We start from the raw sequence: 20,209 nt of genomic DNA, 5'->3' as shown, positions 1-20,209 counted from the left end.
GTTTCTCACAAAGGAAACAATAGTGTTAGCATCAGTGCGGGTAGGAATTGCTTCCACCCATTTGGAAACGTAATCCACAGCTAACAATATATAAAAATAACCATTAGAATTTGGAAATGGACTCATGAAGTCAATGCCCCAAACATAAAAAATTTCACAGAAAAGCATAATTTGTTGAGGCATTTCATCCCTCCTGGATATATTACCAAATTTTTGGCATGGGAGACAAGATTTACAAAACTCAGCAGCATCTCTAAAAAGAGTAGGCCACCAGAATCCACAGTCTAAGATCTTTCTAGCTGTTCTTTGAGGGCCAAAATGTCCTCCACTCTCAGATGAGTGATAGGCCTCTAAAATAGACTGGAATTCTGATTGAGGCATACACCGTCTAATTACCTGATCAGCGCCACATCTCCATAAATATGGGTCATCCCATATATAATATTTAGACTCGCTTTTCAGCTTGTCTCTTTGATGCTTAGAAAAGTTTGGAGGAAATGTGTGGCTAACTAGATAATTAGCTACAGGTGCATACCAAGGAACTACCTCAGATACTGCTTGCAGGTTATCGAATGGAAATTATCATCTATAGGAGTAGAATCATCTTTAATGTGCTCAAGGCGACTCAAGTGGTCTGCCACTAAATTCTGGTTATGATGCCAAGGCATCATAGGCTAGTTTCACTAGCATTTTTATGTTAGTTTTAGTTGTTTTATGCATTTTCTTGAGCTTAAAGTAACCAAAAATGGTTAAATGAAGAACAAAGTAATGAACCATCCAAACAATATGATTTTGATGCAAATTCCATGAGTTTTAGTTATATTACTTAAATGCTATGAATAAAAGATTTCTCATGAAATTTTGCAAGACTTTGATGCAATTGTTTGGATGATTTCAGGGAAGAAGAGGCTAAGCAAGGAAGCAACAAAATCAATAAAGGAAGCTTGAATATCACATGTGGAGTTTAAGTTCCAGTTTAAGCCTAAACTGGAGCTTAAACGCCAAAATCATGAAGGATAAGAAATGCTGGGATTGAAGTTTAACCTCCAGTTTGACCTCAAACTGGAGGTTAAACGCCAGAATGAAAAGCCTCACTTAAGGAGTATTCCACGTTTAACCTCCAGTTTGACCTCAAACTGGAGGTTAAACGCCAGAATGAGTATGCCACCCAGGGAGGAGTTCCACGTTTAACCTCCAGTTTGACCTCAAACTGGAGGTTAAACGCCAGAACCAGGAAGAGTACCAGGGGCCATTCCACGTTTAAGCTCCAGTTTGACTCAAACTGGAGCTTAAACGTGTTCGATAGTTTTTTCACTCCAGGGTTGCTCTCTCCATCTCCACGTTTAACCTCCAGTTCCAAACTGGAGGTTAAACGTGTTCGACACCTCCAGGGCCACCATTCCAAGCTTCCACGTTTAACCTCCAGTTTGACCTCAAACTGGAGGTTAAACGTGTTCGACCTCCAGTATGCCTCCACCCCTTTCCACGTTTAACCTCCAGTTTGACCTCAAACTGAAGGTTAAACGTGTTCGACCTCCAGGGCTGCCCTTCCTATCTCCACGTTTAAGCTTCAGTTTAACCTTAAACTGAAGCTTAAACGTGTTCGACTACATGACTCTCCAGGGCTACCTTCTTCCATTTCCACGTTTAAGCTTCAGTTTAACCTTAACTGAAGCTTAAACGTGCTTCTACAAATGGCCTCACTGGAAGTGTCTGGCGTTTAAGTTGCAGTTTAAGCTTAAACTACAACTTAAACGCCACTCTTGAAAAGGGTTTCTGGGCCAAAAATATTGTGATTTAAGTTAGTCTTTGAGCACAATTATTAACTTAAACTTACTTTGGTATGAAACCCAATTGAATATCATGGTTTATGGGATTGGGCCTGAAGGATTGATGAGTTTGAAATCTCAATTTATTGAGTCATGTGTCATTATTTGATTATCACTAAGTTGGCTCAATAAATGTTACAGGATCTGGATCAACAACCTCATCAAGATTATGGATCATAAACCCAAGGCAAAAGGAAAGCAAGGAGAGGCCTCAAAGCCCAAGAAGCACAACTGAAGCTCAATATAGAAAGTGTATAAATAGGATAGAAGTTAAGTTAGAAAAGACTTTGACTTTCACTTTTAGCTAGTTTCTTTTCTTTGTAATTGAATTCAGAGCTATGATTCACTAAACCCCTTTCATTGGGTTAGGGAGCTCTATTGTAATTCAATGAATCAATAATAGTTTATCTTCTTCTTCAATCTTTTCTCTTGAATTTTGTTAGAAAGCTTCTCGATCTAATTCCATTGAGTAGTTGTCTTGGGAAAGAAACTACTCATACTTGGAATCCTTCGGAGCCTTGGGAAAGGAATGGAGGATTCATGCTAGAGAAGCTTTCTCACAGTGGATTGGATTGGGGTTTGGATGGATATTGTGACATGTAATCCTACCAAATTGTGGTTCATGAAATTGTGTGGTATAATCAGTGATCAAGCATCATCTCTTCTTATGAACATTTAAACCAAGGGATTGGGAATTTGTTTGTTTTTAGAGAGCATTGGTGAGCCAAGGAATTGGGATCCAATCATATAAGATTGCCAAGCAAAATTCAATGAATGCATTGGTTGAGGAAGAGATTTACATGTTTTGATTCGGAGATTTCAATATCTCCTAAACCCAATGAATTCCCCATTTCTGATTTCCACTTTCTCTTTACATTCTGCAATTCAATTCTTGCAATCACCCCCATCCCCTTTTAATTTCAGCAATTTACATTCTGCACTTTAATTCATGCAATTTAAGATTCAGCCATTTAATTTTCTTGTCATTTACTTTTCCCGCCAATTTTACATTCCGCAATTCTCATCTCAAATCTTGATTCCGCTCAACTAGAACACACTTCTAATCCGAATTGCTCACTCAACCAATCCTTGTGGGATTCGACCTCACTCTATTGTGAGTTTTTACTTGACGACGATAACCGGTGCACTTGCCGGAAGGAATTTTGCCGATCGTGCAATTTCCTAAATCGTAGCATAACACGTTTATGCGCATCAAGTTTATGGCGCCGTTGCCGGGGATTGGTTTTCGATTGACAATTCTCAAATTGGAAGCTAACTAGATTGAGCAATTTTCTCTTGCTTTGTTAATTCGGTTCTAGATACTTGTTGAATTTTAATTTCTGCACTTGGTTACATGCTTTCTTTCTTTATGCCTTTAAATTCATGCAACTAACTCACTGACTCACTAACTGTTTGATTTAATTCCTCAATTGATCTAACCATACTCTTCCATTAACCAAGAGTATTTTACGTGTTTGTGTTTGAGCTGTGTTCTTGTATGACAGGTAGGAGAGGAGAGACATCAACTCCTCCATATACCGAACCGGAAAGGACCCTTCATAGACTTAGAAGGGAAGCAAGAGGGAAGAGAGTAGTGGGAGAAGAGGAATCTGAAGGAGAATCTGAGGACAATTTTGAGGAAGCTCTAGATCTCAACATGGATAGAGAAGTTCACAACCATGAGAGAGCTGATGGAAACAATGCCATTCCTGAGAGGAGGGTTCTTAGTTCATACATAAACCCAACCTCTGGGAATTGTGGTAGTAGCATCCAGAAACCACCCATTCAGGCCAACAATTTTGAGCTCAAGCCACAGCTAATATCATTGGTGGAAAATCATTGTTCCTTTGGAGGAAGTGCTAATGAAGACCCAAACCAACATCTCACAAAATTCCTGAGAATTTGTGACACTGTGAAGTCCAATGGAGTCCAGGAAGATGCCTATAAACTGCTTTTGTTCCCATTTTCACTTAGGGACAAAGCAGCTAAGTGGCTGGAATCATTCCCAAGGGGGAGTCTAACCACATGGGATGAGGTGGAAGGTAAGTTTCTGGCACGTTTCTACCCTCCACAAAAGGTCAATAGGCTTCGATCTGAGGTTCAGACTTTTAGACAACAAGATGGTGAAACTCTCTACGAGGCATGGGAGAGATTCAAGGACTTGACAAGGAAATGCCCACCAAACATGTTCCATGATTGGGTGCAATTGCACATCTTCTATGATGGGCTCTCTTATGAATCAAGGAAGGCTGTAGACCATTCATCAGGAGGTTCATTGAACAAGAAAAAGACCGTGGAAGAAGCCATTGAAGTGATCGAGACAGTGGCTGAGAATGAGTACTACTATGCATCAGAAAGGCACAACACTAAGGGAGTCATGGAGCTGAACCATGTTGATACAATTCTAGCCCAAAATAAGGTGTTTGCCAAGCAACTAGCAGAGCTTACCAGGCAATTAGAAACAAAGCAAGTGGCTGCAATACACACACAAGATCAAGAGGAAGTAGGCATTGAAGGAGGTGATTGGGATGAGGTTAACTATGTGGGAAACCAACAAAGGCAATCATATGATCCACACTCCAACACTTACAACCCAGGCTGGAGAAACCACCCAAACTTTGGGTGGGGAAACCAACAAACCCAACCACAAAACCACAAACCTTACAACCACAACCAACAAAACAATTCCACATACCAAAACTCCAACCAAAGATCATACCAAGCCACACAAAACACTTACCCCCAATCATCATATCATGGCCAAAATAATCAACATACCCAACCTAATCCGAACCAACAATTTCAAGATCAATTAAACCGGATGGAAGGAATGATGGCAACCATGAGCCAAGACATAATTGAATTGAAGAGCTTCAGGGATGATGTGAGAACTACCTTAAGAAACCATGGTGAAAAAATCAAGAGGATGGAATCTCAAGTAGGAGAGCTATCTCAACAGGCACCCAAATCAACTGCAGTATTCCCTAGTGACACAGAAAAGAATCCTAAGGGGGAACAAAAGAGAGTAAGATGGGAAGAGTGCAAGGCCATCACCATATTGAAGGAAGTCTCAGAAGAAGAAGGAATCAGGTCCTCACAGCAGGAACCAGAAATCTTGAAAGAAGATGTGGAAGAAGTTAAGCAGGAAGGTGGAACTGAGCAAGCCAAGGATCTGCAAAAAGGCATGATGGAAGTATACCAACCAAAAGCACCATTTCCTGAGAGGTTAGGAGGAGGAGAAAAAAGGAAAACCTATTCAAGGTTTCTAGAGACATTTAACTCTCTGCATGTCAATATTCCCTTTCTTGAGATTCTTCATCAAATGCCCACACACATCAAGTATTTAAAGGAATTGTTAAGCAAGAAAAGAGTTTTGAAGGGAGGACAAACAGTAACAATGAACAAAGAATGCAGTGCTCTCATCAAGAAGGACACACTCTCTAAGAAAACGGACCCAGGAAGTTTTCATATCCCTTGCATCATAGGGGAAACAAAAATTGACAGAGGATTCTGTGATCTAGGAGCTAGCATAAATGTGATGCCTCTAACTCTTATGAAGAGGCTACAACTGAACGAGGTGAGATCCACTGATGTAATCATACAACTGGCTGACAAAACTCAGAAGCAAGCTGAAGGGGTAGTTGAAAATGTGCTGGTGAAAGTGGGAGATTATTATTTCCCCACAGACTTTGTCATTGTGGACATGGAGGAAAGCTATTTACACCCTATCATTCTGGGCAGACCATTTCTAGCCACTACTAGAGCGCTCATAGATGTAGAACAAGGAGAACTAATTCTGAGAATACATGATGAACAGCTCATTTTCAAAGTCTTCAAACCTGCATCTGAGCCTGAACCAGAATCTGAAAAACCCAAAGATGATAGTAGCCATCCGTGTTTGGAGGAAAGTAATCCAGCAGCTGAGACTCTAAAACAGTCATTGGAAGGCAAACAAGAGATGCAAGAGTTAGAGCCACAAGAATCAGTGGAAACAGATCAGAAGGATCCTCCTGACATAAAGGTCAATGAAGAACTCCTCAAGAGAAAGGGAAGAGTGATAGGGAGATTGCCAAGAGGATGGAGAAACAAGAAAATTCCCACTGAAGGTTTTTCTCCGGGAGATAAAGTGATCTCAAGTCATTATCTGCCAATCCCACCTGGCCTCAAGACCATTCCTTCCCAGCTCCCTCAAGTGTTCACAATCAAGAAAGTTCTTTCTATGGAACATTTAGAGGTCATGAATGAATCAAGAGGGGACGTTTTCATAGTGAGAGGAGAGGACGTCAAGCACTACAATCCACCCTAACAAGGGACAACCGTCAAGCTAATGACGTTAAACAAGCGCTTGTTGGGAGGCAACCCAACCTGAGGTAACACCCTTTTGCTGTTTCTTTTATTTGTTTCAATAAAAGGGGTAAAGTAGTTTCTGTGCATTGCAAAGAATTAAGTTTGGTGTTTCACACCAAACAATGAATTCATGGATCCATAAGTCAAAGGGGAATGTGTGACTCTAAGTTTGGTGTTCCACCATAAAGATCAACTGAACACAACAACCTTTGAATTATGTGAAAGGAACAACTATTCTAAGCAGTCACAGAAATGCTTAAAACCCTTAGTAGCAACATCATTCCAAGATAACTCAAGGATTCAAAGAACACAGAGAAGTAAGTGGGAGACTAAGTTTGGTGTTCACACACCAACTTAAGAATCCGATACTTACCCACACATAGTTGAGCTAACCACTTAAGTGCTTGAGGAGCAAGCAACTTCATTACTCTTTGCAGGAAAGGAAACAAGAACCTTAAAGCATGAAGCAACATTTAGGAAGAAGAAGGAGAAATCAAAGTGTTTCCTGACAACAAAGAGAAAACAAGGAATTTCACAAGGTGGTATTATTCCTTGATAATTCTTTAAAAAGGTTAAACAAAAGCATGCGTGTTCTGGTTTAAACTGTAAATGTTGACTCTTTCTGGAATGTGTAGTTTTTTTTGTTAATTGCTTTGAATAAAGTGAATGCTTAGATGTTTGGATATAACTTCACCTTCTTAAACAAGTGCCTGCCATGCTTGTTCTGTTTCCAAAAATAAAAGAAAAGTTTGAACAAAAGTAACTTGGCTAAATTAGTGACAAATCAAGTAGAATTAAGTGGTGGTATGCATGCTTGATTGTTTAGTCACATCACTAAAATTAGAGTGTAGAATTATCATTTTTTATGTAGAAGTAAAAATTGTCTATGGATCTTGATGAATAAATGTCTTTGGCCATGAAAAAGAAAGAAAAAGGAAAAGAAAAAGCCACGGAAAAAGGCAACCAAAAAGCAAAAAAATTGAGAAAATAAGCTAGGCACCAATGGTTTGAACTTCTGAGACAAATGCCTGTGGTGTTTTTGTATTAAGGATATGCTTGGATGAATAGGTTCTGAGGAGTGTTTCAACACTTGGTAACTTGGGTTAACTAACCCGGGATTATCAACCAAAAGTCCATTATCAAGAGCAACCTAAATACAAAACATTTAGTCACACAAAGAGGTGCTGGGCACCAATATCTCAAGAAGAAATGTAAACTAAAATGCCTAAAGTGGATATGTGTAGTGCACTGTTAAGAAAAAGAAATTGCCAAAGGCTTGTGCAACACATGACACTAAGCAAACAAGGAGCAAAAGAAGCTCCAAGAAAAAGAAAAGAAAAACAAAAAAAAAGAAAAGTGCCAAAGACATAAGAATAACAGGAGTCCATAGCAATTTTTGATGGATGCAATGAAAAAGTGATAATCCTACCTGATAAGTATGAAAAAGTGATGCTGCAACTTTCTGCATAAAACCCTTCTGATGAACTTCAAATGCTTGCTAATATAGCCAATGTAATTACTTTCTGTTCATACTTTCTTCTCAAATAACTCAGGACTTGCTTAGGGACAAGCAAGTATTAAGTTTGGTGTTGTGATGCCAAGGCATCATAGGCTAGTTTCACTAGCATTTTTATGTTAGTTTTAGTTGTTTTATGCATTTTCTTGAGCTTAAAGTAACCAAAAATGGTTAAATGAAGAACAAAGTAATGAACCATCCAAACAATATGATTTTGATGCAAATTCCATGAGTTTTAGTTATATTACTTAAATGCTATGAATAAAAGATTTCTCATGAAATTTTGCAAGACTTTGATGCAATTGTTTGGATGATTTCAGGGAAGAAGAGGCTAAGCAAGGAAGCAACAAAATCAATAAAGGAAGCTTGAATATCACATGTGGAGTTTAAGTTCCAGTTTAAGCCTAAACTGGAGCTTAAACGCCAAAATCATGAAGGATAAGAAATGCTGGGATTGAAGTTTAACCTCCAGTTTGACCTCAAACTGGAGGTTAAACGCCAGAATGAAAAGCCTCACTTAAGGAGTATTCCACGTTTAACCTCCAGTTTGACCTCAAACTGGAGGTTAAACGCCAGAATGAGTATGCCACCCAGGGAGGAGTTCCACGTTTAACCTCCAGTTTGACCTCAAACTGGAGGTTAAACGCCAGAACCAGGAAGAGTACCAGGGGCCATTCCACGTTTAAGCTCCAGTTTGACTCAAACTGGAGCTTAAACGTGTTCGATAGTTTTTTCACTCCAGGGTTGCTCTCTCCATCTCCACGTTTAACCTCCAGTTTGACCCCAAACTGGAGGTTAAACGTGTTCGACACCTCCAGGGCCACCATTCCAAGCTTCCACGTTTAACCTCCAGTTTGACCTCAAACTGGAGGTTAAACGTGTTCGACCTCCAGTATGCCTCCACCCCTTTCCACGTTTAACCTCCAGTTTGACCTCAAACTGAAGGTTAAACGTGTTCGACCTCCAGGGCTGCCCTTCCTATCTCCACGTTTAAGCTTCAGTTTAACCTTAAACTGAAGCTTAAATGTGTTCGACTACATGACTCTCCAGGGCTACCTTCTTCCATTTCCACGTTTAAGCTTCAGTTTAACCTTAACTGAAGCTTAAACGTGCTTCTACAAATGGCCTCACTGGAAGTGTCTGGCGTTTAAGTTGTAGTTTAAGCTTAAACTACAACTTAAACGCCACTCTTGAAAAGGGTTTCTGGGCCAAAAATATTGTGATTTAAGTTAGTCTTTGAGCACAATTATTAACTTAAACTTACTTTGGTATGAAACCCAATTGAATATCATGGTTTATGGGATTGGGCCTGAAGGATTGATGAGTTTGAAATCTCAATTTATTGAGTCATGTGTCATTATTTGATTATCACTAAGTTGGCTCAATAAATGTTACAGGATCTGGATCAACAACCTCATCAAGATTATGGATCATAAACCCAAGGCAAAAGGAAAGCAAGGAGAGGCCTCAAAGCCCAAGAAGCACAACTGAAGCTCAATATAGAAAGTGTATAAATAGGATAGAAGTTAAGTTAGAAAAGACTTTGACTTTCACTTTTAGCTAGTTTCTTTTTCTTTGTAATTGAATTCAGAGCTATGATTCACTAAACCCCCTTTCATTGGGTTAGGGAGCTCTATTGTAATTCAATGAATCAATAATAGTTTATCTTCTTCTTCAATCTTTTCTCTTGAATTTTGTTAGAAAGCTTCTCGATCTAATTCCATTGAGTAGTTGTCTTGGGAAAGAAACTACTCATACTTGGAATCCTTCGGAGCCTTGGGAAAGGAATGGAGGATTCATGCTAGAGAAGCTTTCTCACAGTGGATTGGATTGGGGTTTGGATGGATATTGTGACATGTAATCCTACCAAATTGTGGTTCATGAAATTGTGTGGTATAATCAGTGATCAAGCATCATCTCTTCTTATGAACATTTAAACCAAGGGATTGGGAATTTGTTTGTTTTTAGAGAGCATTGGTGAGCCAAGGAATTGGGATCCAATCATATAAGATTGCCAAGCAAAATTCAATGAATGCATTGGTTGAGGAAGAGATTTACATGTTTTGATTCGGAGATTTCAATATCTCCTAAACCCAATGAATTCCCCATTTCTGATTTCCACTTTCTCTTTACATTCTGCAATTCAATTCTTGCAATCACCCCCATCCCCTTTTAATTTCAGCAATTTACATTCTGCACTTTAATTCATGCAATTTAAGATTCAGCCATTTAATTTTCTTGTCATTTACTTTTCCCGCCAATTTTACATTCCGCAATTCTCATCTCAAATCTTGATTCCGCTCAACTAGAACACACTTCTAATCCGAATTGCTCACTCAACCAATCCTTGTGGGATTCGACCTCACTCTATTGTGAGTTTTTACTTGACGACGATAACCGGTGCACTTGCCGGAAGGAATTTTGCCGATCGTGCAATTTCCTAAATCGTAGCATAACACGTTTATGCGCATCAGGTTACCACTCCTATCCTTTATTTCTAATTCAAATTCTTATAATAGCAGTATCCAACGTATAAGCCTTGGGTTGGACTCCTTTTTAGCTAATAGATACTTTAAAGCTGCATGGTCCGAATACACTACTACTCTAGTACCAAGTAAATAAGCTCAGAATTTATCCAGAGCAAAAACAATAGCAAGAAGCTCTTTCTCAGTAGTAGTATAGTTGGACTGGGCAGCATCTAAAGTCTTAGACGCATAAGCAATAACAAAAGGATCCTTACCTTCACGCTGAGCCAGCGCTGCTCCTACTGCATGGTTGGAAGCATCGCACATGATTTCAAACGGCTGGCTCCAGTCTGGTCCTCTCACAATTGGAGCTTGAGTCAGAGCGGTCTTCAGCTTATCAAACGCTTGTTTGCAATCCTCACTGAACTCGAACTCAATATCTTTCTGCAGTAATCTGGACAAGGGAAGTGCTACCTTACTGAAATCCTTAATGAATCTCCTGTAAAAACCTGCATGGCCAAGGAACGAACGGACCTCCCTCGCAGAGGAGGGGTAAGGTAAACTAGAAATAACATTCACCTTTGTTGGGTCTACAGAAATGCCATTATTAGATACCACATGTCCTAGTACAATTCCTTGTTTTACCATAAAGTGACATTTTTCAAAATTTAATACAAGGTTTGTATTAACACATCTATCTAATACTCTAGATAATCCATCTAAGCAAAGGCTAAAAGAATCACCATAAACGCTAAAATCATCCATAAAAACCTCTATACAGTCCTCAATAAGATCAGAGAAGAGACTCATCATGCACCTTTGGAAAGTAGCTGGTGTATTGCACAAGCCAAAGAGCATTCTCTTGTAAGCATAAGTCCCAAAAGGACATGTAAAAGTGGTCTTTTCCTGATCCTCAGGAGCTATATAAATTTGGAAATAACCTGTGTAACCATCTAAAAAACAATAATGTGATTTACCTAACAGGCGATCCAGCATTTGATCAATGAATGGAAGTGGGTAGTGATCCTTACGGGTGGCTTGGTTGAGACGCCTGTAATCAATGCAGACTCTCCAAGCATTCTGAACTCTAGTTGCTATGAGCTCTCCATGCTCATTCTTCACTGTAGTGACTCCAGACTTCTTGGGTACCACTTGTACTGGGCTAACCCATTCACTGTCTGAAATGGGATAGATGATACCTGCTTCCAACAGTCTGGTCACTTCCTTTTTGACAACTTCCAAGATAGTGGGATTCAATCTTCTTTGGGGTTGACGGACAGGTCTTGCTCCCTCTTCTAAAAATATTCTGTGCTCACATACTTGAGGGTTGATGCCTACTATGTCTGCCAAACTCCACCCAATTGCCTTCTTGTGCCTCCTCAGCACATCAAGTAACTGCTCTTCTTGTTGAGAAGTGAGTTCCCTTGCAATGATAACTGGAAACTTCTGCTCATCTTCAAGATAAGCATATTTGAGATGTGGAGGGAGGGGTTTTAATTCCAACTTCTGATCATGGGCAGGTTCTGGATTGTTTGGAGCTTGTGAAAATACCGAAGTGCCCTCATTGTCAGTCAAGAGGGTCCCCACACTTGGACCTTGTCCAGTGTGCCTCTCTTCTAACTCTTCCTTGTGAACTTCAGCTACAGTTTCATCTATGACATCACACTGGAAGATAGAATGATCTTCTGGAGGATTGTCAATGACTCCATTCAGATTGAAGATTACTATTCGGCCATCTATTTCAAAAGAGTATGTTCCTGAAAAAGCATCCAATTTGAATTTTGATGTCTTCAGGAATGGTCTTCCAAGTAGGATTGATGATGGCTTATCTGAGTCATTATGGGGCATCTCCAAGATATAAAAATCAGTGGGGAATGTAAGCCCTTTAATGTTCACTAAAACATCTTCAGCAACTCCAGCCACTGTAATAATGCTTTTATCTGCTAACACAAAACGAGCTGCCAACCTTTTTAAGGGAGGGAGCCTTAAAATATCATATATAGACAAAGGCATTATACTAACACATGCTCCTAAATCACACATGCAATCATAAATTACTACACCACCAATAGTACAACTAACTATACAAGGACCTGGGTCACTACACTTTTCAGGTAATCCTCCCATTAAAGCAGATATGGAACTACTTAAAGGAATAGTTTCTAATTCATTAATTTTGTCTTTATGTATACATAAATCTTTTAGAAACTTTGCATATTTAGGTACCTGTTGAATAACATCAAAAAGAGGAACAGTTACCTCAACCTTTTTGAATATTTCTACCATCTTGGAATCGGGTTCCAGCTGCTTCCTGGGTTTCCTTGCAAGTTGTGGAAATGGAATGGGAGTGGTGTTTTCTGCAGTGTCTGCGCCTGTTGGTGCTTCCTCCTGTGGTTGAGCTTCTTCTTTTTCAGCTATGTCCTGTATGTCCTCTTCCTCTTCAACATCCTCTATCTCTACTACCTCTTCAGCTGAGGCGTGTTCTGGTGAGCTTGGCTCCTCCTGATTCCTTTCCTGTAGTGTGGTTCCGGACCTTAGGGTGATGGCATTAATGCTTCCCTTTGGATTGGGTAATGGATGAGAGGGGATTCCAGTGGAGCTTGAAGGTTGGTTACTGGAATTTTGCATTGATTCAATCTGTGAGACAAGAGCTTGCAAAGTAGAGGTCAGACCATTCAGACTGGCATTAATGTTATTCATAATGTTATTTTCCATGGTCTGTTGTCTCCACTCAAAAGATTGTAGTAACTCTTCATTAGAGGATGAAGAAGGATGAGTAAATTGAGAGGTCTGCTGTTGGGTATTCTGTGGTCCTTGGGATTGCCTTCTGTAAGGTTTATTTTGCTGCCTGTTGTTGTTATTATTCCACCTTTGATTTCCTTGATTATCTCTGCCTCCTCTGTTATTGTTGTCCCTCCAATTCTGGTTAGAATTGTCCTGCCATCCATGGTTATGATTTCCACCTTGATTGTACCCTTGGTTGGGGCGGTCATAGAAGTTATGAGTAGATGCCACCATGTTGTCATCCTGCTGGACCTGTGGGCATTGATAAACCCCGATTTCGTGGTTTATCTTGTGCTTATTTTGGGGGATTTTATCAATATTTCTCACACTTATTCACAAGAAATGCATGGTTTTGTGTTCACTTCCCAATATTGCTCTATGATGAAAAACATGCTTATTTTACCTTAAAATTGCCATATTTTAATCCTCTTCTATTGTCATTCGATGCCGTGAGATCTGTGTTGAGTAATTTCAGGAATTATAGGTTAGGAATGACTCAGAAGAGAGGGAGAAAGCATGTACAAAAAGGGAGGAACATGAAGAATTGAAGTCTTGGGAGCAGCAGCATCGGCACGCCCGCGCACTCTACGCGCTCGCGTGGATGGAACTGACTAGAAGCGGCACGCAAGGATGGACGCATCCGCGCAGATTGGAAGATTTCTATCGACGCACACGCGCAACTGGCGCGCACGCGAGGGAAGCTGCAAGTGACCTCATTAAGAGAAATCGTGCCTGGCGATTTCTGAGGCCAAGGAGGCCCAATTTCAAGCTGTTTCTGCATGAAAAAGACCCAAGGATGCTAAGTGGGAAGGAGAGAACTCATTTTGGCACTAGGACATAATTTTAGGAGTTTTTTTTTGTTCTTGGGTGATTCTAGAGAGAGAAACCCTTGTTCCTCTCTAGATCTAGTTTCCATTTTGATTTTTCCTTGTTGATTTGTGAATTGGATTTTGTTGATTACAGTTTTAATTGTTCAATTTAAATTCCTTGCTACAATCTTGCTTATATCTAGTGATAGTTTTATGATTCTTGTCAATTGTCATTTTTACCCATTTCATGAATGTTGTGGATTTTGTTTTATTGATGTTACATTGATGATTTCTATGTTTACTCTTGTTGATTGTTTGATTGTACATTGATAATTGTTAGTGGGTTTTTGTAGAATTCAATTTAATTGCTATTTTGAACATGTCTTTTGTTAGTGCTTACCAAGTGTTCAATGAATTGTTCACTTTGATTATGGAGTAGTTCCTTCTCACTCTTGGCCTAGGTCAAGGGAATTGGATAAACTTGAGTCATTGGGTCTAATAGATTTGATGATTTGGGAGCCCTAGGTGGTCAATTTGATACTCATTGACGCCAACCCACTACTAATCTAATTAGTAGGTAGGTTGGGACTTATGGGTTGATGTGATCAGGGCCATTTGACGTACTTCAAGTCTAGGGGTAGACATCACGTACTTAAGACTTGAGAGTAGACTTAATGAGCTTGGTTCCTCATAATTGTCAAGATGTAGTCGTTGGACAAGGATTGTGATCCCAATTCCCATGCCTAGCCAAGAGTTGTTTTTGTCATTCATATTCGAAAACCAATTTCCAATTTCAATTGTCTTAGTTATAGTTATTCGTTTAGTTTAAGGTAGAATTAAGTAGAATATTGCTTGTTTAATGGAATTGCTTAATTTTTGCTTACGTAGTTGAATTCGTTTATTGCAATTTAAGATTACTTGCTTGTTAAGTTTTTCCATTTATTTTCATGCTCATAACTCACAACCCCGGATTTCTAACCAATGTCGAAGTACAAGTTTGCCCATTCCTTGTGAGACGACCCGAGGTTTGAATACTTCGATTATTTCTATTGGGGTTGAACTTGTGACAACCAAATCCCTCTTCTAAATTTGACCTCCCGAGGATTGTTGTTGGTAAAGCTATACTCACAACGAGGTGTTATTAAAGAGAAATTTACCAATACACCCTTGAAGAGAGCATCAAATTTCTGGCGCCGTTGCCGGGGAATGGTTGCAACATATGCCTTGATATTGGTTATGTGAATATGTGAATACTGTAGATATTTTGCTCTTTCAATACTTAGCTAGAGTTTAAATTTATTTTGCAATTGTACTATGACTTTCAAGTTTGATGACTCGGTCTCAATCGAATTCTAGCTTAGCCAACTTTGATCCCGAGATTGAAAGAACTTTGTTACACACTCGGCAAGCTAGAAGGCGATTGGACTACACGCCTAGTACTTCGGCCTCTCTTGAGGAAAACACCGAATCACTAGACGCCACCGAGGGTGACTTGGAGTCCGCTACTTCCTATTCTTCTGTTGGCACTACTAATACATCTTTGCATCCTACAGATGAGCCACACATGGTGGAGCCACGCCGGATCACTTTGCATGAGCAAGGAGCTCCGGATATCATACTTCAACCGTTACAAGCAAGGTATCCTAACCTTGATCCAAACTTTGAGTTGAAGAGTAGCTTGATAAATCTACTTCCTAAGTATCATGGGTTGCCGGGTCAAGACCCCATCCAACATTTGAAGGATTTTCATGTTGCTTGTTCTACGGCTCGAAGGCATGGAGCCGATGAGGTAGCCATCATGGTTTTTGCCTTTCCTTTTTCTCTTGAAGCACAAGCAAAAACATGGTTTTATTCGCTACCGGATGATATTGTGACTAATTGGGATTTATTGAGAAGAGAGTTTCTTGACAAGTTCTTCCCACCGGAGAAGACCGAGTACATCCGGAAAGAGATTTCGGGCATAATGCAAAGAGACCAAGAGAGCATGTATGAGTATTGGTCTCGGTTCAAGAGGCTATTGGAGTCATGTCCACATCACGGAATGACCACTCGCTTGCTCATTAGCTACTTTACCGGAGGTCTTTGTGCGGAAGATAGAAGATTGCTTATCGCCTCTAGTGGTGGGTCCCTTTCGAAAAACAAGACGGAAGGAGAAGCTTGGGATTTGATAAAGGATGTCACCGAATCTACGCAACACACAAGAGTGAGGAATAACCCCCTTAAGGGTGTGGTAGAACCGTCCCCCTCCGAAGCAAGTCTAACCAAGGCACTTGGGGATATGGCCACCATCCTTACACAAATTCAAAGAGATAAAAGGGAGTATTACTCCATCAAAGCCATCCAAGCCCCTCCTCCGGTTGCTCAACTTGAAGGCCCTCCTAAGATTTGTGGGTTGTGCTCTAGTACTACACATTACACCGACCGATGCCATCAAATTCAAGAGGAACATGCCCTTGTGGTAGCCAATGTGAATTACAACAGCCGTCCACCATATCCTTCTCAAGGCCAGAACAACTACCATCAAGGTAGCAATCAACATCAAGGGTGGAGAGATAATTCACAAGGAAGCAATCAGAACCAAAGATGGAACAACCCTTCTTCTCATCACAATAACAACCAATCTTTATCCCAATACCACCACAATAACACCAACTACCAAGACAACCAAAACCAAAACAACTACACCAAGTACCAAACACCACACCATAGACAACAAAACCAAACTCCTACATCTTCCAACAATCAAGTTGATGAGCTTAGAGCCACTATGGAAAAGCGAGATGAGATCAACAAGGCTCAATTTGAGGCCTTGAACACTCAATTGGCTAACCTCACCAACATACTCTCAAAGATGAACATGTCAAACCAACCACCAACTCCCAATAACAACACCACCCAACCCTCAAGTTCCCTCAACCTTCCATCACAACCCCAACCAAACCCAAGAGGCGGTCTCAATGCCATCACTCTACGGTCGGGGACTACATTGAAGGAGATACCCCCAAGAGTCATGGGAGAGATGCATGAGGAAGAGGTAGTTGTTGGAACTCCACATGAAGAAGAGGTGGTAGACAAAAGGCATGAGGAAGAAGGAGTAAACCTCAAGGAACCCAAGAGGAAAGCCGTAGTCGATGAATCAATTCCTATTCTATTTCCTTCCATGGTGAAGAAAGCAAAGAAGACACCGGAATTTGATTTAGACATGCTCCAAGTGTTCAAAAAGGTCGAGGTAACCATACCACTCCTTGACGCTATTCAACAAATCCCCAAGTATGCAAAATTTTTGAAAGACTTGTGTACACACAAGGATAGAATAGGGGAATTGGAGACATTATCCTTGGGTAGCTCGATTTCTTCCTTGATGGAGCCTATTCCAAGAAAATGTGGTGACCCTGGACTGTGCTTAATGTCTTGTTGTATTGGTGGATACACTTTTCATGATTGTATGTGTGACTTGGGAGCTTGTGTTAGCATCATGCCACTTTCCATCTATGTGCGGTGGAATTTAGCTCCATTGAAGAAGTCGGCGGCGAGGTTTGCCTTAGCCGATAAAAGTGTGATCACAGTAATGGGAATAGCTGAAGATGTACTTGTGGCAATTAAGGATTTGGTTTTTCCGGTTGACTTTTACATCCTTGAGATGCCCCCAACGGAAGGTAGAAGCTCATCCTCCGTCCTACTTGGTAGACCTTTCCTCAAAACCTCCAAATTCAAGCTAAATGCCTTTACTGGTGTATATTCCTTTGGAGTTGGAGACAAGACTATCAAGTTCAATTTGGAGGAAGCCATGAAACATCCTCCCAAAGAACATTCTATGCTCCGATGCGACATAATTGATGAAGTGGTAGCGGAAGTACAAGAAGAAGATCATGACAAGTCGTGCTACCCCACCGTTGAGAAGATAGATGACCAAGAGGATGAACTTAAAGAAGATGTCAAGAATGAGTCCCATAAGCTTGATGAAAAGGAACCTCATCTGGAGATAGCAAGTGAACTTAAACCCCTTCCCTCCCATCTGAAATATGCGTTCCTAGAAGACAACTGTGGGTTTCCAGTTATCATTGCTAGTGAACTCTCAAGTGAAGAAGAGGAAAAACTCCTAGACGTTCTAAGAAAGTACAAGAAAGCGATAGGATGGAGCCTTGCGGATATTGTGGGGATTGACTCGCATAAGTGTATGCATAGGATATTTCTCCAAGATGGAGCCAAGCGGGTTCGGCAACCGCAAAGGAGGCTCAACCTGACCATCCTCGACGTAGTGAAGAAAGAGGTCACCCGACTACTGGATGCGGATATCATATACCCTATTTCAGACAGTGAGTGGGTGAGCCCGGTTCAAGTTGTTCCCAAGAAGTCGGGCATCACAACGGTCAAGAAGGAAGACGAAGAAATGGTCACTAAAAGAGTGCAAAATGCGTGGCGAGTATGTATTGACTACAGAAGATTGAATGCCGCCACACGGAAGGACCATTACCCCTTACCCTTCATCGATCAGATGTTGGACCGCTTGGCAGGTAAATCTCACTACTGTTTTCTTGATGGATTTACTGGATATTTTCAGATACATATTGCTCTTGAAGATCAGGAGAAGACCACGTTTACATGTCCGTTTGGCCCCTTTGCCTATAAAAGGATGCCATTTGGACTATGTAACGCACCCGCTACTTTTCAGAGGTGCATGATGAGTGTCTTCTCTAATCTAATGGAGAATTGTCTAGAAGTTTTTATGGACGATTTCAGCGTTTATGGTGTCTCATTTGATTGTTGTTTGGAGAGCTTGGCCAAGGTCCTAGCTAGATGTGTTGACACCAACCTTGTCTTAAATTTTTAAAAATGTCACTTTATGGTACGACAAGGCATAGTGTTGGGACATGTAGTATCTCATGAAGGCATTTCCGTGGACCCGGCCAAGGTCGATATTATTACTACTTTGCCTCACCCCTCATCCGTGAGGGAGGTCCGTCGTTTTTGGGACATGCAGGATTTTACAGGCGCTTTATCAAGGACTTCAGCAAGATTGCCTTGCCATTGTCGCGCCTACTCCAAAAAGATGTGGATTTTGAGTTTGACAGTGAATGTGTAAAAGCTTTTGAAGAGTTGAGGAAAATTCTCACCATAGCACCGATTGTGCGAGGCCCCAACTAGACGTTGCCATTTGAGATAATGTGCGATGCGTCAAACTATGCTGTGGGTGCCGCGCTTGCACAGCGCGAGGGTAAACCCCCTTATGTCATTGCCTACTCTTCTAAGACACTAGATGCCGCACAATCAAACTATACCACTACCGAAAAAGAACTCTTAGCCATTGTTCATGCCTTAGATAAATTCAGATCTTATTTGCTAGGTTCAAGGATAGTGGTATACACGGATCATGCAACTTTGAAGTATTTATTGACAAAGAATGAGTCAAAGCCTAGACTCATACGTTGGATCTTGCTTTTGCAAGAATTCGACATTGAGATTAGGGACCGGAGTGGATCTCAAAATATGGTTGCTGATCATTTAAGCCGCATTGAGAATTTAAAAACTGATCCATTTCCGATCAATAACTCATTTCCATTGGAAAGTTTGCATGCTGTGTCGGCTAGTTTTCCTTGGTTTGCCCCAATGGCGAACTACTTGGTTGCAAGAATTTTCCCTCCCAACTTTTCAAAAAATCAAAGGGACAAGCTGAGGAGTGATTCCAAATACTATATTTGGGATGACCCTCACTTGTGGAAGAGAGGTGTAGACCAAGTAATCCGAAGGTGTGTCACGAAATCCGAATTTCAACCAATTCTGGAAGCTTGTCATTCGTCCGACTGTGGTGGCCACTTTGGCCCACAAAGGACCGCCAAAAAGGTGTTGGATTGCGGATTCTGGTGGCCAACCTTATTCAAGGATGCTAACCGACTATGTGTGTCTTGTCATCAGTGTCAAAAGTCAGGAAACACATCCCAAAGGGATGAAATGCCTCAGCAACCTATGTTGTTCTGTGAGATATTTGATGTGTGGGGCATTGACTTTATGGGACCATTTCCTAACTCTAGTGGGTATCTGTACATTCTGTTAGCGGTTGACTACGTGTCAAAGTGGGTAGAGGCCGTGCCTACCCGCCTTGACGACGCCAACACCGTTGTTTCTTTCATTAGGAATCACATTATATGCCGTTATGGGTCGCCACGAGCAATCGTGAGCGACCAAGGATCCCACTTTTGTAACAGGAAGGTAGAAGCATTGCTCAAGCGCTATAGAGTATCGTATAAGGTTGCTACTGCTTATCATCCGCAAACAAATGGGCAAGCAGAAGTGTCCAACCGGGAAATCAAGAGAATCTTGGAAAAAGTGGTCAATCCACAAAGAAAGGATTGGAGACTCCGGTTAGGAGATGCACTATGGGCATACAGAATGGCCTACAAGACTCCGATAGGGATGAGTCCCTCTCGGATCGTCTATGGTAAGGCATGCCACCTTCCGGTG

The 20,209-nt window shown here is 40.9% G+C and overlaps 1 non-coding gene across 1 annotated transcript; it reads right to left on the bottom strand.

The window, feature by feature from the left end:
- Positions 1–3,912: 3,912 nt before the first annotated feature.
- Positions 3,913–4,016, bottom strand: LOC112760016 (small nucleolar RNA R71). Its single transcript, XR_003180475.1, has one exon. It is a non-coding gene; the product is annotated as a small nucleolar RNA R71 (small nucleolar RNA).
- Between the last annotated feature and the right edge of the window lie 16,193 nt (positions 4,017–20,209).

Source organism: Arachis hypogaea, chromosome 16 (genome assembly GCF_003086295.3).
Source record: "Arachis hypogaea cultivar Tifrunner chromosome 16, arahy.Tifrunner.gnm2.J5K5, whole genome shotgun sequence".
NCBI classification, from domain to species: Eukaryota; Viridiplantae; Streptophyta; class Magnoliopsida; order Fabales; family Fabaceae; genus Arachis; species Arachis hypogaea.
The sequence above is the reverse complement of the archived record's forward strand: the minus strand, read 5'-3'. Positions and strand labels throughout refer to the sequence as shown.